General features: G+C 48.2%; 1 protein-coding gene and 1 pseudogene across 3 annotated transcripts in view; both read right to left on the bottom strand.

The window, feature by feature from the left end:
• Positions 1-24,190, bottom strand: part of Itga6 (integrin subunit alpha 6) — a 71,508-nt gene that overhangs the window by 41,800 nt on the left and 5,518 nt on the right. The gene's annotated exons all lie outside the window — the stretch shown is intronic.
• Positions 20,733-22,781, bottom strand: LOC143272802 (small ribosomal subunit protein eS21 pseudogene; annotated as a pseudogene).

The raw sequence follows: 24,190 nt of genomic DNA, 5'->3' as shown, positions 1-24,190 counted from the left end.
CAGTGGATCCCTGGGAGGTTGCAGGGAGGAGCACTCGTCAGCAGAGGGCGCCCTCTGCACCGTTCGCATTCCAAGGCTGCACCGCACTAATCCCTTACCAGGTGGATCCCAGAAACGTGTGAGTAAAGTCACCCCAACACTCAGCAACTAACTGGTGGAGGCTTCATTCTCACAGGTGCCCTGCTCGGTTCGGGAATTAGCAAAAAAAAGGCTAATCTTAATCCCACTTGGAATCAGCCTGAAACGTAGAAGGTCACGGTCTATTAGCCGAGGCTATGTCTGTGAAGAACAAATAAATGAACGAATCTAGACCAGTATGCAAACAATGACATTAGGGGACTGCCGTCTACTTCTAGTCTAAGTCATTTTAGGTCACGGTATGGGTGAAATGCCAAGCACATGTAGATTCTTGAGCTGCCAGGTGCCTGCAGGTGTTAGGACAGCCCGTTCCAATCAGCCCCTCAAAACACGCCAAAATCTGGCTTTTGCATTAATCCCAGCTTCCTCCCGGTTTCTCCCAGTAAGGGCTGGGCCCCAGGCTGCCCAGATGATTCAATGAGAGGGATGTGTGCTCTGTGGACACCATGCCAATGACCACCAGGTCAACTCCAAGGGCCAGGGCTGCAGGTGTCAGGCGGCTCTGACCCTCTCTCTCAGAAGAGACAGCCCTGAATTCAGACAGGCTGAGGGTGGGGGTTGGGGTGGGGAAGTGAGTCAGCCTTGTAGGGAGGGAAGTGCTGGAAATGAACAGAACAGCATCCAAAAGTCTATTCCTCTATCAGGTCCAAAGAAGGAAAGGCTAGGAACCTGGTGCAAGCGTCTAGTTTGGCACCAGGAAAAGTCGCTCCTTGAACTGCTTGCCTCGGAGCCAGGAGACAGCTCTACTGAGCTTTATTAGCCTCCCCTTTTCTGGGGGCGGGGCAAGATTTGAGACAGAACTGTCGTCTAATTTACCATCTCCCCTCAGCCTCCCAGGGCCTGACTAGACTTGAACCACCATGGTCACCTTCCACCGAGTTCCAAAGTCATGCTGAAATAGCTCCCTGAAGATTTCAACATAATGCAAAACATTTAAGGGCGAGACTCAAGGAGAGAGATGGCGCAGTGGTTAATCGCACAGGCTGCTCTTCCAGAGGACCCACGTTTGGTTCCCAGGACCCACACTGTTGGCTGATAACGAGCCATAACTCCAGTTCCAGGGGATCTTCTAACACCCAAAGATACCAGGCACACACACAGGACATTTTATACATGCAAACAAAACACTCAAATATGGTGATATTTTATTTATGCTGAAATGTGATTTTATTTGTATGTAAATAAATAAAAGTGCCTGGGTGCTGTGGGATGGTCTGTATGTCAAATTGCTCTGATTGGTTAATAAATAAAACACTGACTGGCCAGTGGCTAGGCAGGAAGTATAGGTGGAACTAACAGAGAGGAGAAAAGAAAGAACAGGAAGGTGGAAGGAGTCACTGCCAGCCACCACCATGACAAGAAGCATGTGAAGACGCCGGTAAGCCACAAGCCACGTGGCAAGGTATAGATTTATGAAAATGGATTAATTTAAGCTATAAGAACAGTTAGCAAGAAGCCTGCCACGGCCATACAGTTTGTAAGCAATGTAAGTCTCTGTGTTTACTTGGTCAGGTCTGAGCGGCTGTGGGACTGACGAGTGACAAGAGATTTGTCCTGACTGTGGGTAAGGCAGGAAAACTCTAGCTACACCTGGGGGTCAGAGCTAATAGCAAGACATAACAGAAGTCTGGCAGTGGTAGCACATGCCCTTAATCCCAATCACATGGCAGGCAGATCTCTGTGTGTTCAAGGATACAGCCAGCATGGAAACACATGCCTTTAATCTCAATACCAACCATAGAAACCTAGAGGTCTGTATAGACAGGCAGTGATGAGGAGGTCATGTGGTTGGGTTTACAACCAATGAGAAGGCAGAACAGAAAGTCAATAAAAAGACAGATACACAGGAAGTAGGTCTCTTTCTGAAGGGAAGGACAGCAGTGGCAGTGGGTGGTAAGAAGGTGGTTTTAAGTCTCATCTTTTGGCTACTGCTCTGACCTCTTGGGCTTTTAACTCTGCATTTGGCTCTGTGTTTCTTATTTAATAAGACCATTACATCTACACTCATACACATAAAAATTAACTAAAATAAAAAACATCTGAAGATACAAAACCACAGCATCATCTTTAACAGGAAAAAAACAAACTTTGTCATAGTGAAAGGCAATGTCAAAAAGTATGGTCCTAACTCAGAATAAGACATAAATTGAGGTCTCAAAGGAGATTTTGATTACAGGCTAAGGGCTCCGGACCCACTACCACGGTGTGAACGAGCTAGTCTACAGTCTATCAAGTGAGCCACACAGCCACTTGGATTTTCACATCTCCCCCAACGACCTCTGGTCTACTCCTGTGTGACTACTTCAATCAAATGCTACAAACACCGGGGTTCTCTTTAAACTTAAGGACAATAGCAGCTTTGCTTCATTGTCCTTGGCAATAATTCATTTCCTTAAGGATTAAAGGTTGTGCCTCTAGCTACTCGACTCTGTCTCGGGAAATGTGAACCAATGCTTCATTAGAACAAGGGCACTATTATTGCTTAATTTAAAACACAGCCTTCTCGGTTCATTTCTATGAAGGCCTGAAAAATCAGGAGACAGCATTACCCAGGGAACTGCATCACCGACATGTCAGGCATCTTTAAATTCAATGTCAAATTTTTAGTAAAGTAGTAAGTGGCAATGGTAAGAAATAAAAAAAAATAAAGAACTTAGGGTCGTAACAGATTCTAAAGTCATCTCAAGCCCCCAAAACTGGGCAAGTCTCTTACTTTTCTTCTAGATTTAACTCCTCCTTAAATATAGATTATGAGGCTGCCTTCTTGATTAATCAGTTCTGGGCAATGTTGGCCTTATAATCAGAAAGGGAAGCTAATAAGCCTGTCGCTACTTCTGGTTCTATTTGCCAAGTTTCACATTCTTGGGCTTCTTCTATTTTCTTTTCAACATTGGATAAAAATCTCAATTCCTCCAGTTAGTAAGTCGAGGCTACTAACATCCTGGCCCTTCCTCCCCAAGACTCCTCCTGATTTCCCAAGTCCTACCACCCCGCTGTCGTGATTTCACACAGTCAGAGCTAAGTCACCTGGCAACCTCAACTCACTCCCCTCTTTTTTACATAGCCAGGTAAGTATTATCCAGTGCTGGACCAAACTATAAATGGATGGAGGACCAGTACCGGATCAGACGTCAGTTTCCTCAAAGGGAGTTGTAGCTAACACTGAGGTCAAGCAGACCTGCTTTTCTCCCGTTCTGTCAGTGTGGTGTGCTTCAGGTTTAGACCGCAACTTCTGTTTCCCTTGGCGTTGCTCGGTGCCTCTCTTGTTTCTGACCCCATTCACCTTTACTGGAGTCTGGATCTCTTAAACTCCCAATCATGCTTTGTATTAAATCAAGTCCATGTCCTTGCTCAGACTCCTCTTCCTGTTTACCTGTCCTGTGCTCTACAGGAAATGCTAGACCCCCCCCCTTCACTGTCACCCTGGGGGGACGCACTCTGACCTGGGATCCCATGCTTTTCCCTTAGTTGGATTTTCTTACTGTTCTAACAGTATGATGGACAAGCCAAGCCTACGGATACAAACTGTCCTTATTGGCTCTCACCTCAGACGGGAGTCAGGGCATAGGACTCATCTCTTGAGAACCTTGATGGCAGTGCTGACATCCAGAGCTGCTTTCCTTTGAGGGTGGCTTTTCAGCTCCCCACTTAACCCCAGGCATCTTGGAATGCAGTCATCTGTATAAAAGCCCTTATCAACATCTAAGTTCTATACAGCCTCACTCACACTGTGCACAACACATGCACTCTCAGGACATGCCTCCTACCATGCACGAATCCCGTCCCATCCTCCTTCTGGAATCCCCGCTACTTAGTTGCTCGACATCTGGAGTAATCAACCATATTTCCGCACATTCTTCTCAGTGGGAACTTCCAGAGATTCTGCTGGCATCTTAGATTTCTGCAGTCCTGTCTGTAACCCCTGGAAGGCCCCTCTCTTTGAAGTGTGCTTTTTACTTAACCATTTTTTTGTGCGTTTGGTACGTCCTCAAAATTCTGTGCATTTTATCTGCAAGTTGTCCTGAAGCTCCCTTTGCACTTCCAGAAGGCTTCTCCACCCTTTCCATTGCTCCCTTCCACCCCCTGCTTTTTAAGCGGCTAGCTCTCATCCTGTGCATCATGAGAGCACGGAGGTTTTGTTGGTATTGGTATTTGGCCTTTCCTACCTAAGAGCACTTTTTTGGCAGTATCAGTCACTGGCCACCCACACTCATGTAGGCTCCAGATGGCCCCTGTTGCACCATGGCTAACCCCCAGATTCTCATGAAGCTGAGCAGCAACAAGTAGAGGACCCAGAAGTTCATCTGGCACCAGTCAGACTGACACATCAAAATTAAGTATGGTAGTACATCCTATGGTACCGCCCATAGGATGCAAGAAGACTCGGGGTCAGATCCTCATGCTCGGTCCTGGTAGTACATCCTATGACACTGCCCATAGGATGCAAGAAGACTCGGGGTCAGATCCTCATGCTCGGTCCTGGTAGTACATCCTATGAAACTGCCCACAGGATGCAAGAAGATTCGGGTCAGACCCTCATGCTCAGTCCTGGTAGTACATCCTATGATACTGCAAGAAGACTCGGGGTCAGATCCTCATGCCCAGTTCTGGTAGTACATCCTATGGTACTGCCCATAGGATGCAAGAAGACTCGGGGTCAGATCCTCATGCTTGGTCCTGGTAGTACATCCTATGGTACTGCCCATAGGATGCAAGAAGACTCGGGGTCAGATCCTCATGCTCAGTCCTGGTAGTACATCCTATGGTACCGCCCATAGGATGCAAGAAGACTCGGGGTCAGATCCTCATGCTCGGTCCTGGTAGTACATCCTATGGTACTGCCCATAGGATGCAAGAAGACTCGGGGTCAGATCCTCATGCTTGGTCCTGGTAGTACATCCTATGGTACTGCCCATAGGATGCAAGAAGACTCGGGGTCAGATCCTCATGCTCGGTCCTGGTAGTACATCCTATGATACTGCCCATAGGATGCAAGAAGACTCGGGGTCAGATCCTCATGCTCGGTCCTGGTAGTACATCCTATGATACTGCCCATAGGATGCAAGAAGACTCGGGGTCAGATCCTGATGCTCAGTCCTGGTAGTACATCCTATGGTACTGCCCATAGGATGCAAGAAGACTCAGGGTCAGAGCCTCATGCTCGGTCCTGGTCCTGGGAGCAACAAGAAAGCAAAGCTCACGCTGCATGCACAGTAGCTTCCAGAAGGTGCAGCTGACTGTGTCAAGGAGCTAGAGATGCTCTCGATGTGCAGTGACGCTTTGCTGATGTTGTTCACACTTCCTCTAGGACCCACAAAGCCATGATGGGAAGAACAGCCTAGCTGGCCATCAGCCACTAACGCCAGTGGCAGCAAAGAAAATGAAGAGGCGGCCTTGGTAGGACACACAGGCGAATCTCTCCTGCTGCACCCACTCCTAGCAAAGTGATAGCGGCTTTTTCTGGTACCCATGGAGTCTGACTCCTCACTCCCAGCCCCTCTCTTATGGCATCATTTCCGGTTTGGGAGCAAGGTCATTACAGAGCAGACCACGCTCTTCCTCTAACCAGGCCCTGTTCCAAGGGTCCAAATTAACCAGGTTTCTCCCTGTTAAGGTACCAGATCCCACCTGCTTCTGCCTTTTTAGTATTTTGTAGCCTCTGCAGGGTTTGAGGAGCCTGGGACAAACCTGGACAACCAGTTAGCTATCCAGGACCACAGGCAATAAATAATACACTCATATTGTAAGGACTCTGATCATCCAGCCTTTTTCCACATGGTTAAAGGTCAGTGTCTTTCTCACAGTGAGTGCATATCAAACATCTAAATGAATGCCAAGGCGGGAAAAAATACCAAGAAAGGCATCTTGGCCAACATCTATATTAAGCTCCTATGGATGTAAATAAAATAGTCAATTGAGACCATCTGATTGGTCATTCAACTTAAACATTTAAAACCACATTCATTTATTGACACTTTTATTTGTATCTTTTTTTTTAAAGATTTATTTATTTATTTATTGTGTATACAGTGTTCTGCCTGCCAGAAGAGGGCACTAGATCTCACTACAAATGGTTGTGAGTCACCATGTGGTTGCTGGGAATTGAACTCAGGACCTCTGGAAGAACAGCCAGTGCTCTTAACCAATGAGCCATCTCTCCAGCCCGACACTTTTATTTGTATCATATAAATTAGTTTTATTCTGAATCCATAAGCTTCTTTGACATCACTTCAGAGAATACCGTATAGCCCAATTTTCTAGAATAGTTTATATCCAAGATTTACAATCACGGTGTCAAAACCTTGGAATTAGTACTTACTGCAGCTAAGTCTGAACGTGGGCCTCCTCCTCCTCTGAGTCAATCTGGGCGTTTATTTTCATTTAAAATGTCTTAAAAGTTAGCCTCTATACTATACACAATTAAGAATGACTGAGGTGTTCGGGGGCTAATACATTCATTACGAACAGAACTTTGTGATTCAAAGGGAAGTAATCCAGATGACAGTCATCTCACAGAAAAAGAATTCCAGCACTCACTCACGAAGCTGAGGCAGGAGATCTTAAATTATGATTTGGGGGTCAGCCTGAGCAATTCTCCTAAGAGAACATTTTTGTAAGGGCTAGAGCAGAGAAATAATTTGGGAGTAAAATATAAATTCTGCATGCTATTCAAGGGCAAAAGGAAGACATCTTTCCAAGACCCTTCTATGAGCTCTCAATGTGTGGAGAGGCATGTTAGGAAAGGGGGATGGGGGGGGGGAACTATACCCTTCCACATAGGCTGCATTTGTACTGCGTTCATTTGGGGTCACCGAACTGTCCCATGAAATAGTTCTGTTCCAGGGCAAGCCTTGATTACACCTATGGCCTGAAAGCTCAATACCCCCCTCCCCCTCTTTTTTCCCCCACTCAAAAAAGTCCCAGGCTGAAGACTAGTGATGGTCAGGTCAGTCCAGCCCCAGACATAAAGCTGGCTGTGGCACGGGCCCCATGCAACATCTATTCTAAAGTGAGCACCATGCCCAAGTCACACCGTGTGGTGGAATTTGGCTGTGGGTTCACAGGCACTGGCGGCGCTTTGCCAGGAGCCCTCAGGCCAGGCTTCTTCATGACTGGACTACCCAAGGGTAAATTATCTAGTCACCAAAGCTCCACCGACCTTACACATACCCCCCCCCTCCCCACAGCTGAGGCTCTTCAGGAATCCAGCAACAGAAGGACCAGTGGCTATCAAGAATGACCCTACCTCTTCACCAACCCCTGGCCACAGTCTGTATGCATAACCACTAGCCTAGTCAGACTCATGGGAAATTCTGCCTTTACTCCCTTCTCTAAAATTAATTTCCTTCACCATCACCCCCAAAATTCTTTCTCACCTAGGGGGAAGTAAAGAAGTCACTCGAGCTTGCCCACACCAAGCCATACGCATTAGACTTCCCAGCCACCATACACATTTTTAATTAAACTTTTACTTTTGAATTATTTTGAACTTTAATGTTCCATGCTAACATTTTCATACATACGTCTTTTTACCTTGTCATATTCCCCATCCACACTTCCCTATCTATTCCTGGGTCCCTTTCCTCCTTCAAAACAGTCCCCCTTCCTGCTTTTATATAATTGTGCGAGTGTGCATATACAACATATATACACACATTCATCTGTATACATGTACATATTCATGTTTTTAATCTAGATTCCACATTTCTTATTTTTAAAGGGGCTACAAAACCATGACTGCCCCCATGTTAGTAACTGTCTATGTGGAGGTCTGAGATTACATGTGGGAACTCTGCCCTCACAGAAGGATAATCCAACAGCACAGGGCTGTGCCCCAGCAAGCATGATTCCAGTTAGTTTGTCTTGTTTCATCAGTCCGAGGAAATCATTTCAAAACAGCTTAAAGGGAGCTAAATGCACATACATATTGGCAAAACTTGAGTTTTCCTCTAGGGAAAAGTCATTGCTGCTCTCAACTATGGCGCAGTGACCACTGTGAGGCGTGGCACATAGACCCGGACCTACCCCTCGCTGCTCTTGGCACGAGTCAGGTTACCATGCACGAGTCAGGTTACCATGCACATTCAAAGAGACACTGCGTTTGTCTTCTGTGGGGCTGTAACACACTGCCCGCAGCTAAGTGGCTTAAAACACACTATCTCGTCCTTCCCATTTCCTAAGCCTCCCACCCCAGCCTCGTGGCCCCTCAATCTGCAGGCCGGCAGCACAGTTTCAAGTCTCGTCTGCCCCTTTTCCCCACCATGAAGGTCCTTCCCTGTAATTACTGAGCCCTTCTGGGTCACTGTCCTAATGGAAGGCAGCGAATCTGACAGCATCTAACTGAGCACACTCACAGTCTTGGGGAGTCAGGACTCGGGCACTGTGGGAGTCACTCTACCCTTTCTAAAGCTCTAAAATGGCCCCTTTCTCAGATTCACATTGGTTTCACTCTGGTACCAAGAATTTGAGTTCTGATGATGACCTGAATGGAAAACGCTGTAGGTTCAGTCCTTCGAAAGGCCATGCTTCAGGCTGACCCTGCCCTCAGTCTCTCCCCTCCCACCACAGCGGGCCTGCCTCAGACTGCAGCGGTCAGTTCCCTACTGGCGCAGGACCTTTGCACTGGCTCCTCTTTCTCCAGGATCCTCCCGCATCCTGCAGCTCTTTGCATACATCCTTCCTGTGCCTGCCTCTTACTTCTCACTTCCCTTCCCTCCCCTGCGGTGGCCGGAGACAGCACTTGCCCACCATCCTTCCCCCTGCCCAGAAGGCCACCTCCACGCTCACACATGCTCTCCACTCCTGTGTCCCCCGGCACGCAGCTGAGTGTCTGGTACACAAAGGACATTCAATGAGGAACACACTAAACCAATTAAGTTATACAATTTTTTTAAAGTCGTTTTAATAATTCACAGATTTAAAATTCTGAGAAATCTTTACCAGAATGTCCCTCTTTTCACAAGGATGGAAATCCCACCTCGAAACCTACTGACTTTATGTCTAGACTATCTAACTGGTTATGCGAATACGTTCAGATGCTGGGGGGAGGGGGTCCCCTTCACTGCCTCAGAATGGGGCAAAGCTGGCCTGCTACAGGCAGTGGTCCAGGCCAAGAGGCAATGCATACTCTCTGTTTTTGGTCTTAACTATGCCAAGTTAATTCTCTGTATCTAAAATGTTGCCTTTTACTTACAGAAAGGCATTTGCATAGTTTATGTACAAAATCAAATAAAAAATGTATCCCTAAAAAAGAAAAGAAGATGCCAGCATACTGGGCATTTGCTGAGCTCAGGGCAGTGCTAAGGCCCCCCTGAAACACACACGAAGCTTTGGAGCAGCGGTAAGCTGGGCTAAGATGGCATTGAGAACGAGTGCCAGGGTGTGGCTTCACCGCGGGTATTTCAAGTGGTGGCACACAGTACCACACAGACAGTACCTTTTCCACTCTGTCCCTCCTCCAAGGCAAAGTTCGACTAGCTGTCATGGCAACACCCTGTCCACTTTGATCATCCCACCGTGCCCCATGAGACGGTTTAGCCCATGCTGGAGAGTCAGGAGACCTGCAGGTCTGTCCTGGCCTTCCCTACAGAGTTTAATTGGACCTCACAATCCAATTCAATTAAGAACTAGACCAGGGGCTGGAGAGATGGCTCAGAGGTTAAGAGCACTGGCTGCTCTTCCAGAGGTCTTGAGTTCGCTTCCCAGCAGCCACATGGTGGCTTACAACCATCTGTAATGAGACCTTGTGCCCTCTTCTGGAATAAAGATGTATGTGCAGACAGATCGATCATATACATAAATCTTTTTTTTTTTTTTTTAAAGTTGAACTTGAAAATCTTTAAAAAAAAAAAAAAAAGAGCTAGACTGGGTGACAGAGGAAGGATATCAGCGCTGGTGTGTGTGTTAAATACTTGCAGATGGGCCTCACCCTGCCTGGCACTGGCAGACCCTCTCCATTGTACAGACTTTTCCTAGGGCCCTTCTTGTGGCTAACCATTCACCCATGCTCCTCTCCACTTCTACACTTTGCATCCCAGACCTCTCCTCTCAAACACCCATACTCAGACACTCAGAAACCTATTACCCCCATTTTGCACCCCTCAATGTCCAAAACAGAAGCCAGGCTTCTCCTCAAGCCAGGTCTCCATGTGTTCTTCCTGTGCTGATAAAGGCATACTATCTACCCAAGCCTCGGGACAAAAGCCAGGGGCCAGCTTTGACTTGCTCCCCTCCAATCAGTACAGTCTGTGTTTTACTCATTATCTGGCCCCTTCTCAGTGGTCGCTTTGCTGTGACGAGGATCCAAGCTGCCACCGACTCATACCTGACAGAATGATTTGAACTGGTCAGGCTGTCTCCAGCTTTGCCCCACCCCAGCTCTACACCCACGAGAAGCCCTGTTCTTCCTGCACCTACAGCCAAGTAATGCCACCGCCCTCTCGGCTCACAGGCCTCCAAAGGCTCTCCACAGTGGCCTCTAGAAGGCTGTAAGCAAGCAGCCCTCACCTGCCCTTCCAGCTCCAAGGGCCTGAGGCGAGCAGACCTTCCCTGTCCAGGAAGCCACCGGCCTCAGATGCACTGCAGTCTGGGAACATTCTTGCCTTAGATTTGAGAGTTGCATTGTGTCCTCCTGTCCCCCCCCTTTGGATACCTCAGGACATCTCAAGCGACCGCTCCTCAGAGGATCCTTCCTCCATGGCTCTGGCCACAGTCTCCCCCCACATCTTCCTGTGAATAATCATCCCATCTTTACCAGTACCCGGGACGATGCTATCCATCTTCCCTCTACTCGAGTGCTCTCAGTTCCACGATGCAGGGACTCTTATCCCCTGAATACAGTACCTCGAGTGGCCCTGAGCACTTCCTTGGCATCTGGAATGAATGCAGGTCCACGTTGCTTATGCACCCCTATATTTTTCTGGGTATGGCTGGCAGAAAGCCCAAATAATGTACAGACTACCCACATCTGCAGAACACTGGACCACTACAAACGTTCACAGACACTCTTATCTCTGAGACGCCGGAGGGTAGCCATCTCCATCTTCCAGATAAAGAACCCAAGCAGACATTCCCGACATGGGTAGGCCTGCAGGCCCAAGGCCCTTCCTGCTGAGCCACACTCTTCCTGCTACAACTGGGAACAACCCCTCCATGATGGAGCCACACCTTGCCATCTACCCCGGGCACCCTGCTCTCTTCAATTCCTAGGCACACCCTGGCAGGGGCGTCTCTGCTTGTTTCCTGTTATCCACCGGCCCTCACACACACACACACACACACACACACACACACACACACACACACACACACACACACACACACACAGGCGTTGCCTCTTCCAACCACCCCCAGGCTGCAGCTACTGGCCTCACCTGTGAGTCTGCCTTCCACACCCCACCCTCATCTCTCCCACCGCACCCTAACTCACCATCACCTCCTTGAGGGCAGGAATCTGGTCTTGGTTTTTAATAACCTCCAGGGCCAACAACAATTAAAAAAAACAACCTTTTAAACTACATTAACTGGCTGATCTGGTTGGACAAGTATGAGCGAAAACTTGCGGTCGGGCAGATCTGTCTACCCCTAGCGTGTTTTCATGTTTACGCAGAAGCTGATAACGGAGCGAAGCCACAGCCTCCCATTTCCAAACACTAGACCCTCCCACCGAGAACGCATGCCCACCTCCGGCTCAGGGCAAACGAGCTGTGACTGCACTAATAACACAAGCGGTCCTGCTCCCGAGTTCTTGCCATGCAGGCGGTGGGGTGCTCTGCTCTGACCCCAACAGACCTCAGCGCCTCGGGTTTTATCACCTCCCGGCTTCCCTATTGTGGACCCGAGTTTAAAGAGGGCAAGAACCCACCCAGTCACGTGCCGGACAGATGACATCACAGAGCTGTGCCCAGTACTCCCGCGACGTCAGAGCTCGCGCTGAACCTCTAAATCCCTAGACTGCTTTTAGCTTGGTTTGACAGCATCACTCAAAACCCCAACTAACCTTTTAAAGGAATATTTCTTTAGAAGAGGTGATTATAATTAAGGCCTACTAAGTGCTAATGACCGACACACCAGGAGCCCCAAGACATGACCTGTCTTTACATCACCAAACCAGTCATTTTGTTGTGGCCTTTCCAAAAATTCTTAAGAGCCCTTCCTCTGTCTCCCTGAAAGAACACGCTGGAACAAGCCCCTGGTGCCAGTGACCACGAGACACGTGTGCCAGCTAAGCCTGGGGGTTCCAGTTCCTACCTGACCTGTGCTGTTTCCTACGGGCGTGTCTCTGAGTAACAGCAATCGATGGAGCTCAGTACTGAGGGTCATCCAAGGCCAAATGTGTTTCACTTCCCTACGACGCCCTGCTCAGAAGTCCCGACGGCACACCGGGTGGGAATGAAGTCAGATCACAACCACTGACGCCTCACAATTAAAGGGGCTGGGGGACGGGGGGGGGGGGGGGGGGGGCAGCGACAGAGTTCGAGTTCTACCCCTGCATCTGTTTCTGATGTGACCCTGGACCACCAACACTTGCTTCTTAGGTTATCTCTAGGAAAAGGAATACCATCAGAATATCCACTGGCCATATTTAAAGTGGTCAAGAATTCCACTTTGACTCAACACAAACCTAAAAGTGTATGTATAAATATAAAACCAGTTCATTAAAAACAAAAATCGACTGATTCGCTGAAAAGTGTTCAACTCGGAATAACAAGACGCCTTGTCCTGGGTCTGCAATGAAAATGCTGTCTTCTGGAATCAGGAAGGGGAAACCAGGAAAGTCCCCAGTTGTAAGGACTGTCTCCAAGCAACCCTGGGATTTCATTCACAAAGTGGCTGCCAGAGCTTGTCAAATGTGGAATTTAATCATGTCCTAGAGATCGGACACCTGACTTCTCAGCTCACAAATCACATTTGTCCTTTACACAAGTCCAGCCTCTGAATTTTCCTTTCAAGGAACCAGACTGGAAAGCCGTATACACTGGACCTGTGACCTTCACACTTGATACATACATGGTGGCTGCCTAGCAAACATCTACCAAAGGAATATTTACATTATAATTACTCACCATTTTTAATATTTTATATTCAAGTACATCACAACCAGGACATTTTTATATATGCCAAAACATAGCAGCAATATAATCAGCGTTAGCTTTCTTAGCAGATGTTAGCAAACAGCTCATATTTCATTGGCAAAGGAAGAAATAACGAAGTCCCATCATTCTTCAGTAAAATGTTTTTAATAAAAACCAGGAAGAGATAAAGTCTATGTAACAAGCTCACACCCGGCTGAGTGTCGTGCCCACTCTAATACCTTCCAGAAGCTTAGGAAATCCAAATTTTTCAGTGTTTTAAAAAGGAAATTAATAGGATCACATAGCTTATTTTCTAACTGCGATAACTAAAGCAACAGGGTTTGCAGCTGTGCCAGAGGCCGCTGGCCCGGGCCAAGCACAGGTTCCTTTTTTTCCCACGGTAAAGGGCCTTTTTTGCTGGGCATAACGCGGCGCCCAGGACAACTGCTCCAAGCCCCCCTTTCCCACTGGACATGCCACACTGGGTCCTGCCGAATGAGACGCCCACGGCTGCTTCTGAGGGCCTTCCTTAAGAGGCGGGAGAGTGGGCATGTGCCCCTTGCTCTGTCCTTCACCCCTCTCAACCCCCTGGCCAGAATATGCATGCTGCCATCTTGGATTAACAAGGCTGAGGCCCAATGGAGGAATGATTAGATGACATTGAGTCCCAGCACTGAAGACCCAGGAAGGCACCAAGCAAAACACCAATCCAGAAAGGGTGTTCCAGATTTTTCTTTTTTGCTATGCTGGGCATCAGGCCTTGGCACACAGTAGGCAAATGCTCTACCACTCTGCTATGTCCCCAGCTGGGCCTTATTTCTCGTAAACCTAGATTTAGAAGAATACTGTAAAGAGAAATTTAAACTCTACAAAAACGTGACAAAAAACAAAGCATCTAAATAATTAAATACTTTGTTTTTCCGAGACAGGGTTTCTCTGTGTAGCCCTGGCTGTCCTGGAACTCGCTCTGTAGACCAGGCTGGCCTCGAACTCACAGAGATCTGCCTGCCTCTGCCTCCGAGTGCTGGAATTAAAGGTGTGCGCCACCACTGCCTGGCTTAAAACTTCCTCTTCTTCCTTTTTTTTTTTTTTTATTACATTAGTTACTACTCTACTGCACTGGGATGTTTAGAAACTATTTAGGAACCAGAGTGGTTTAAGAACCAGTTCAGCAGCCCAGAGTTACCTATTGCAGAGTCATTTCCCTTTTAGTGGCTGGGCTGCTGGGGGACCTAGGGGATAGGAGTCAGGATTTACTATGCAAAGAGTGGACAGAGCAACACGGAGGGGGAGTCAGGCTGTCTGGAGCAATATTTACTAGAATGGAAATGGTCCCGCATTTTCACACCTAGTATTCCTCACTCATACTTCCTGAGTTAAGTTGTCTGTGGGCCTGTTATTACTGAGATAATGTGGTACATGACTGTAACAGCTACCATTCCCAGAAAACCTGCACCTTGGCATCTGCGCCATAACAGCCAGGTAGAGCAAGACCATAATCAAAAATACCAAGGGGGTTCCAGGAGTGTGTGCACTGTCCACTGGGGACTAACATAAGGGGGTTCCAGGAGCGTGTGCACTGTCTGCTGGGCACTCACACAAGGGGGTTCCAGGAGTGTGTGCACTGTCCGCTGGGCACTAACACAAGGGGGTTCCAGGAGCATGTGCACTGTCCGCTAAGTACCATCACGGGTTATCTGAAACGGTCTAAACCTTTTAGTAGGGGCTATAAGGATCAAGTGAGATGATGCCTCATCACTCTGCAGAGGACCACATTTTCCATACAAGTACCCTTGGGGGTCAAACCACAGCCAAGCCATGTTTTACAAGAACCGGTGAGTGAAACAATGGCTACCTCTAAGACCAGCAGGGTGACTAGACGCCGAGCACAGAAGTTATGACTTTCGCTTTACAAACGCTTTGTACCATACAACTATAATAAGTTAAGAATGTAATTAAAATATACTGTCCGTGGATAGACAAAGGAGTCGCTGGAAATCTTGCAAAGAAAATGGCACAGTCCACAGAGGTTACACCTTGTAATTGCACAAGACAAGCTTACACATGCTATCTCTGTAGAGTCAACTGCAGGCAGGAAAGTCAAAGATTAATTTTTACGGCCCATCCTAGAGGCATGACAACCAGCTAAGAACACATGAACACATACCTGCTCGACACAGGCTGTGCTGACAACCTGGTCCTAACAGTGACGTGCACATGCAAAGCACGGCTTGAAAGACACTGAGAAAACAAATGTCCATGCTTTAAGGGGCGGGCGTCCCGATGGCGTCCCGCAGCCAGGTGAGGTGCAGCTCAATCCAGCATGGAAGAGAGAATTCCCCAAAGTCTGAGCCCCCGCCCCCAACACACACCCGGAGAGCAGCTCAAGTGCGGATAAACACTCAACACAAACGCCCCTTCCCGCACCTCCCCCTTCTAGGGCAGCCAGACAATTCAGGGAGCCCCCGTTTGGGGAGCCAGAGCATGGCAAGTCCTTGTGTGGAGTCCGAAGCTGTCTCTGGAAACCATGGACACTGCCTGGGCTGACTGGGTCATCACTTCCCAGAGGAGCTGAGTCACCCGCTGAGTCAGAGGCCGCACCCACCCACCTTTCATCTGCTCCAAAGCCAGGTGGGGAGGGGAGGACTCCCTGATCAGCAAGGTAAGAGAGAGCGGGGTGTGTGACCGACCAACAGGACCCGCTTGGGACGTCTGCATTTCTTCTCATCATAAGACAAACCCAAGCCTAGCTCCTAAGTAAGAAGTGCCCGTCACCTCCACGACTCTCAAGGAGACAGAAGCTGATTGGGGTGTGGACGGTGGTGTTTTATAAGGACAGGGCACAGAGGCTAAGTGTGCCTCTGCTCTGGAGTGAGGTGGGGCCGGGGCCTGACTGGGAAGAAGGGTAGGAACGCCTTTTCAGTGTGAAGGGGATTGTGGGAACAGTTGGGCCTGTCGGGAGCTAGAGTGATGGCCTGGAGAACTCTCAAGGCCCCGTTTCTTCATCTATCAAACAAGGGTGGAGGTGCCGTTTCAGAGCAGGCCCCCACTGCACCCACTACCTGGGCAGGAGATTGATCATTCTAATGGTAAGGAAACTCCCCCGAAGCTGGGCAACAGTGCTGGAAAACACCTGCTCAACACACAAGGGCACCTGAGTCTTGCACCTTGGGCTGCAGCACGAGTCTTAAGCTGCATTTTCATTTCTGAGGAGCGACAAGTGTCAAGCTCCAAGGTAAGGTTCTAAGAAAACACAGATGCCCGAGCTCCCCGCCGGTCTTCAGAGGCCTCCCATTTGGGAACCCTCAATGCTTTTTCCTGACAGATCCCAAACAACTTCTGAGAAATCAGCCCTTGAGAACCAATGGACAAAAGAGAGAGAGGGAGGGCCCTCCCGGTTAATGTATTAGCGCAGTCTAAAGGAAGCGGGGTGGGGCTGGTGAGTAAGAGCCTAGCCGCTAAGGATGGCCTTGCCGAGGGACAGCTGCCAGTACAGTTGGCGACCCCGGAACAGGTAGGGACTTTCTCTCGACATCTGACCCCTGAACGTGTCACTGCTGATTGAAGCCCAGCTTAGGCATTCAGTGTGCAATCAAAGGCACATTTCAGTTTCATTTTAAAGCCGGCCACCACAAGCTAGGAAGGTGTAGTATCGGAGTATGAGCAACCAGCCAAGACGGCCAGACTTTTTATCAATGCGGTTTTCTCTTTAACACAATAAAAAACTTGTTAAGACGAAGGCTTCTAATTTCTCCAAGGATGCTGGGGTCCTCCACAGGTGGGACCAGGTGACAGCTGTCGACTTCAACCTTTATCAGCTTGGCAGAACCGGTTGGAAAGGATGAGACTGAATTCCAACTTCTACCATAAATGTACTAAGCTTAATTTTCCTGCCACTGCATTAGACTCTGTAGCAGATAATAGGTAATTCAACGCCCTTGACTGATTTAAAGTTTAGCTCTGCCATTATGTGATGGTCATCCGTCACTTCTAAACATCCCACACGGTACCGGGTCGGGGAGCTAGGAGAGAGCTCAGTGGGTAAAGGACTTGCAGCCCAATCATGAGGAGCTGAGTTCTGATCCCCAGCACTCACATAAATGCCAGGAGCTGTGTGTTCCAGTAACACCAGCTGGAAACAGACGGACCCTGGTGGCTTGCTAATCTGGATTAAATGGCGAACTCTGGGTTCAGTAAGACCTTGACCCAAAACATAAGGTGTAAAGGGACAGAAGTCACTCACATCAACTTCTTTTCTCTACACATAACATGCACAGGCACACATCTCTGCACATACACGTACGCCATGTGTGCATGCCACATGAAGTTTACAACCGTGTGAACATACTTGACACTAGCAAACTGCACACTCAGAAATAGGGAAGGTGAAAACCTTTTTGTCTTATGGTTCATTGTATCCTTCTTTTAACTGGGGTATAAGTATCAGGTTAAAGATCTGGTCAGCCCATTTTCTAGGAGTCAGAGATGTATATGAGAAATTAAATCAACTCAAACGGCCCTAGAAATACCTAGCTGAGGATATATTATTAGATTTGAACCCAAAATCAACAACAAGCCTTGCTCCTCTGAGGCTCACAAACTAAGAGTGGCCGTATCTCTCCAGAAGACATTTTCAGAGCACTTTTCATGTAGAAGGGTTTAAGACAAGCAGGCCGCGTTCTGTTCTGAGCAGACACTGCACAGCAGCAGCAGAGCTGGCCAGTGTGAACCTGAGGAATTCCGCCACTCAGCAGAGCAAAGTGCTGCGATCACGCGGAATTCGGCCCATCAGCAGGGGAAGGGAGACGCTGCCTGTGTGCCTGCACTCTCTCTCCTAGGCCACCATGTGGGGACATTTTAAGAACGAAGATATTATTCTTCAGGCATGGTTACAGAGCCTAGGTTGTGACCTAAAGACTGACATTTCCATCAGAAGGCAGGCGGATGCCTAGGGTGGTGGGCCAGGCGGATGAGGCCCCAGGCATCCGACTTCAGGGCTCATTACTACTACACCTCCTGCCACTGGCTTCAGTCTTCAGACAGAGGTTAGAGTGGACAATGCTTCTCAGTCATTTCATGGAAACACTCAATGGCCCAATGATGAAGACAGGTGAACATGCATGGCTGACAGCCAAACGTGACCGTCAGAAGCTGAAAATGCCACTAAAAAGCTTCATGTTTCCCATTTAAAAATCCACATATTCCATTCTGCACTATAATGACAAAGGCTTTAAAAAATAAAACCAGTGAAACACTATGTCACTTCTGGAAGATGGTCCATATTTTATTTGTGTCATATCCAGGACGACGGATACCAACATCCTGATTATTCATGTAATTTGAAGATATTGTTTCTTTTTGAATTACTAAAGGCCCATGCCATTTATATTTCAATGAAGAGGTTGAAAAATGACAGTAGGAGGCAGGGTGTGATGGCTCATGCCTTTAATCCCAGCACTCAGGAGGCAGAGGCAGGCGGATCTCTGAGTTCAAGGCCAGCCTGGTCTACACAGCAAGTTCCAGGACAGCCAGGGATGCACAGAGAAACCCTGTCTTGAAAAAAAGAAAAGCAAATGGCAGAAGGACAGAACCCAACCTGCTGGTTTGTCCTCATTTTCCACCTCTCTGACACCTCAGCCAGGTCACAAGTCATTTGAAAAGAACAGCATGAGTGCAGTTGCTCACACCAGGACAGGGAGGCTTTTAAGATGCTGGGCAGTGAGGAGTGCTGGCGAAATTGGTTACCTCGGGAAGCGAGGCCTGGCCTGGCCTCACAGGGTCACCATACCCACTTTACAATGTGCACGGCATGTGTCCACCATCGTACACCCTGGGTACACCCTGAGCCTAAAGAAACCATCAGACTGCCAGACGCTGTGGCTGCCGCTACCTCCATGCAGGGGAAGTTCTCGCTACCCCCCAAACGAGTCTTGTAGGAATTCAACTCAATAAAAGCTGTGGCTCTCTGTGGTTCAAGCATAGCCTACGGAAATGAAGACCTGCAAACATTTTTAATGTGTTCCTATTTTTTTTTCCCATCTTTGAAGTCCCATCATCCCTTCCTGCAGACAATGTGATGGTTCCCATCTGCCTGTAAACGCCTCCCACCTCTAGCCCTACCCAGGGCATCATATAACCTTCAACCTGATTCCCCAAACCTCCCCCTCTAGAGGGGCTCCATCCACACTTTAGGGCAAGCACAAGAAGGCTGCTGTTCACGGCACAGGACAGGCACTTTACAAAGAGCTCCAGGACTCACAACCCTAGAGGCAGTTGACTCCTGATGCAAATGACTGACGACAGGTCAACAGATACCAACGTGTCCATCAGCCTGTCCAACGTGGTCTTACTCCCACCAGTATCCCTCCCAATTTGCCTTTTTTGGTTGTGATAAAGACCATGGCCAAAAGCAACTTGGGGAGGAACGGTTTGTTTCAGCTTATGGTTGTAGTACATGAGACAGGGCAGGAACTCCAGGCAGGAACTGGAGCAGAAGCCATGGAGAACAATGCTCATTGGCTTGCTCCCTGTGGCTTGCTCAGCCTGCTTTCTTCATCAAATCAGGACCACCTGGCCACAGGTGGCACAGCCCACAGTGAGCTGGACCCTCCCTCATCAATCAAGCAAATGTCCTACAGATTTGCCTACAGGCCAGTCAGATGGAGACAATTTCTCAACTGAGATTTCTTCTTCCCAGATCTGTGCAGATCGGTGTCGAGTTGACAAAAACCATCCACGCAAGTACTGCCTAAGCAGGCTCATGAACGAATTACCTGCTGAGATATCCAAGCCCTCCTCCGACCGGCCCCTGGGCCTCTCATTCTATTTTCCATTCTTGCCACTGGTGCCCCAAATACAAGGCCAACCCCCACCCCCTCCCCCAATCCCCCCACCAGCCTGATCCCCTGGTAGTAGCAGACATCACACCAGCAAGCTGCCCTCCCTGCATTAACCCCCCTTTTTTTCTGTCCATCATCAACAAACCTGAAAAAAAAAAAAACAAACAAACAAACAAAAAAACCCTGCGATGCCATTTCCTGGAGGCCGCTGGGCTCTGCTCTCCTGTACAGCAAAACTGCTGTCTCCAGCTCGGCTCCTCATCTCCAGCCAGCTACCACCCCAACCTTCCACCTGAGCTTGGGAGTCATCCAACTGCCTCCCGGTAACTGCAAGTGTGTGTCTAGAAATCTCAAGCCTGACATGTCCGAACTGGACTCCTGTTCTGCCCCTCAAAGCCGTCCATCCCTCCATCCTCCCCACACCATTCTACGACCTCATCTTCCAGGTTCCTGCTCACAAACCTGGGACAGTCTCTCCTAATCTCTGTGTCTCTCACTCACACACTGTCCACGTGAGATCCTGCTGACTCTACTTTGAACTCACAGTCAGAATCCACCGACTTGGTTGGTTGTTTTTGTCTTGCTGTGCAGCCCCATCTGGCTGCAAACGTGCAATCCTCCTGCCTCAGCCTGCTGAGACTAGCAATACAGGCATGTGCCACCCTGCTCAGCTCCAACTGTCTTTTTTTTTTTTTTTTCTTTCTCACTTTTATTTATAGCAAATATTCCCCGATCTCTTCTGGTCAAAAGTTCTTTGAGACAATTCCATCAGCCTTAGCCAATCGGAGAATAGAGCCATCTGATTCACCCATCCTTCGAATGGCCCCACAGATAGCATAGATTTTAAACTGGCCATTAAACCAGCCTGTGACCCTGTCAACCTCAGCCACGTTCATCTGGATGGATGCGTGGTCCTTGGCATCAGTAATGCGGTTGCTCGCAGAGCATTTCCACGGCACGTACAGGTCCACGAACTCGCCGGCGTCGTTCTGCACGTCCAGGCCGTGCCTGCTCGCTAGGCCAGCGGGAGCGCAGAAAGCTCCAACTGTCTTCTTACTGTCTTCACTACTGCTCCCACCCTGGTCCCAGCTGTCACCTCTTATGCATTATGACAGACACCTCCTAATTAGTATTGCTTCTGAGTTTGGTTTTGTTTTTGTCATTTTGAATCAGGGTCTCTCTATGTAGTGCCTCAAGCTCCTGAGAGCTGGGATTACAGGGGTGTGCAGCTGCACACTGCAGCATCACTATTTTAGCCTGGCTTTCACCTAGTCCATACTCACTGGAGCAGCCAGAGATAACCAATTTAAATATGTATCAGAATGCTAAATGGCTTCCTGCTTCACAAGAGTGACCTGATCCCTAAGGCCCCGTGATAGGATTCCAAGGAGACCAGTGGTCCCCAGCTTTCTCTGAACATGCCAGACATGTGCCTCTGCCTCTGACCACATTCCTCTCTCCCCCTTGGAGGCTCTTCCTCTGTAGTGTCAACTTCTCAGTGACCTTACACCTGGATGACCCGCTGCCAATCACCCCACCCTGTGCCCACTCCTAACCCCCTTTCTCCACTTTATCATTTATTACACCTACGAAACCCCTACTCACATTGTTTGTTTCTCTTCTCCATCAGAAGATACACGGGGATGTTTGTCTGTTTTATTTGCTGCAATATCTCCATCAGAAGAACAGTGCCTGATACACACTAAGTCTTCAGTGGAACGAACCACAGCTATAGGAAAACCAACATACGTTGGCTATGATTTTTCTGACAGGTCCAGAGGACATTCGAGTCTCATGTTCAAATGAGGATAAAATCCTTGTCTTTTAAACTGAATCAGAAAACAAATGAGAATCAACATTATGTGTAGACTCTCTCTCTCTCTCTCTCTCTCTCTCTCTCTCTCTCTCTCTCTCTCACACACACACACACACACACACACACACACACACACACACACACACAAAACGACCTCACAGAGCTCATTTTCTTATCCTGTGGCATTGAAAAAAATTTTTCCTCAGTCAGTCTTCAGAGGTTGCTGCTAAGCTGGAGATATAGTGTAAGTGTGTGTGTATATGTGTGTGTGTGTGTGTGAGTGTGAACGTGTGTGAGAGTGTATCCCCTAGGAGTATCCCCTGAGTAGTAGGGTGCCTCTCCAAAGCCCACAATTCTTTCTCAGCAGCAGCCCTAGGCCCTTTCTAAACACAGTACACGCATTTGAAAGGACTTCTCTTTCTAAACATCCTTATCTTACAGGGATCTGAGATGGCCTTTACTGTGTCCTTGGCATTAGGACGCCTCTCAGATACTAAAAGGTGTTCTGCTGACCTTTGGGCTATCTATTTCTAGAAACAACTTCCCTGGAAACAGACTCCCTGCTCCTGAGCCTCTGGAAGGGCCCAGAAGGCTTCAGAACCATCTCTGTATTCCAAGTTCATGTAGCCTCCTCATCATCCTGACTGGTACAGTCTGGATCTTAAATGCCCACGGGCCCAAACCTCTCTCTCCTCTCTATCTTCAGTCTCTTGGTAGTTTTGAAAAACTGCTTCAACACCTTCACTCTACAGAAACAAGCATCGCATTCCCTATAAGCCGTAGGCTAAGGCCAACATCTGACAGATGCATTAGCAGCAGACAGGCTTTCAACAACAGGGTAAACAGAAGAGCCTCACCTCCTCAGACCCAGTCCACAGGTCTGCCTATGTTCACCTGATTGGGGGCCTCTAGCATGATGATTTATAAGAGCCATGAAGACTCATCTTAGTCAAAGGCAGCATGTCCTGAAGAAAAGAGCAAAGTTGGGACTTGACTTGGGAGTCTTATGGTTAGTGACATCCTACCCTCTGGGCCTGAAGTGCTTATCATATGTACCTGACACTCAGGCACACAAATAGTTAAGGCAATCTTAGTACCAATGAACAGGCTTGTCAACAAGAAACCATGGTGACCCGGATATCAGTAAGCAAAGTAGATTTTTGGTAAATAGGCAACGCCTTGGGCTTCCTTTAGTTATCAAGTCTCCATGTCACTAACCTATGTCACTTTCTCAAATTACTTCTAGTACTATTTTTCCTTTTACTCTCTTAGGCTTAGAAGGCATATTTCTCTAAAGTGTTTTTCTTATATTTTATCCAATATGGGTTTGGGTTTTTTTGGTGTGTGTGTGTGTGTGTGTGTGTGTGTGTGTGTGTGTGTGTGTTTGAACTCAGAACAGTTTTCTTCCTTCATTAGCTGGTTTAGAAAGTTTTCTCAGAAATCTTTTTGCTGGGTGAAGGTTTAGAAACAGCCCTGTCAACTAGGAATTGAATAACACGACCAGAGATTCAAACACCAGAACACAGCAAGAAGTCGGACGGCAGGGTCGGCTCCCATGAAAGTCACTGCCCTGTGACCACGTCAGCACAGCATCACCATGTTGAGTGGTTTATCTTGCCTTATTTATCTAAAGAGAAGAGCCAGACAGCAGCAGATGAAATGCTGGTGATCCCATCCTGCAATTAGGCTGCCGGGGACTGAGTTGGACACCAGACCCATCTACCTGGCCCCGTTCGTAACTCATTCACAATTAGCCTCTGACGTCAGTTCTAAGAGACCACTGCTTAAAGGCTGAATGCCAGGTTAACAAACAAATCTCAGAAAATGCTGCTTCCTCACTTTCCCACACATCCCTCAACCTTGGGATGACAACAATTAGATGCATTTTTTTGCACAAGTTCCTTCCTACCAAACATTAATGATGAATGAAGGACTCTGAAACATAAATCAGCCCTGGCAAGGAAGAGTGTAAATGGTTCAGGATCCCCACCCCAAATAGAGGACAGGGCTGTCACAGTCAGAGGTTTGACAAGTCCTGGCCCTCAGACGGTGGGCAATCCTTCCTAATGAGCCCACCCTCTTGCTGCCCAATCCACCCTCCGAGGGTTCTCTGCAGTCTCCTGGCCGCCCGGAGCCCTTCAGGCCTCCCCACACATCTGCCCGCTCATCTCCTAGGAATTCTGGGACGTCAAGAGGATGTATTCACTGCTTCCCAGCTACAAGATCGGGCTCTTCTGAGATGCACAGTCCAGGACAAGGTAACGGTCCTGGAAGGAAAAGGTAACTGGGTGAAAGGAAAAGGAAAATGAACACACCGACACTAG

Source organism: Peromyscus maniculatus, chromosome 4 (assembly GCF_049852395.1).
Source record: "Peromyscus maniculatus bairdii isolate BWxNUB_F1_BW_parent chromosome 4, HU_Pman_BW_mat_3.1, whole genome shotgun sequence".
NCBI lineage: Eukaryota > Metazoa > Chordata > Mammalia > Rodentia > Cricetidae > Peromyscus > Peromyscus maniculatus.
The sequence above is the reverse complement of the archived record's forward strand: the minus strand, read 5'-3'. Positions and strand labels throughout refer to the sequence as shown.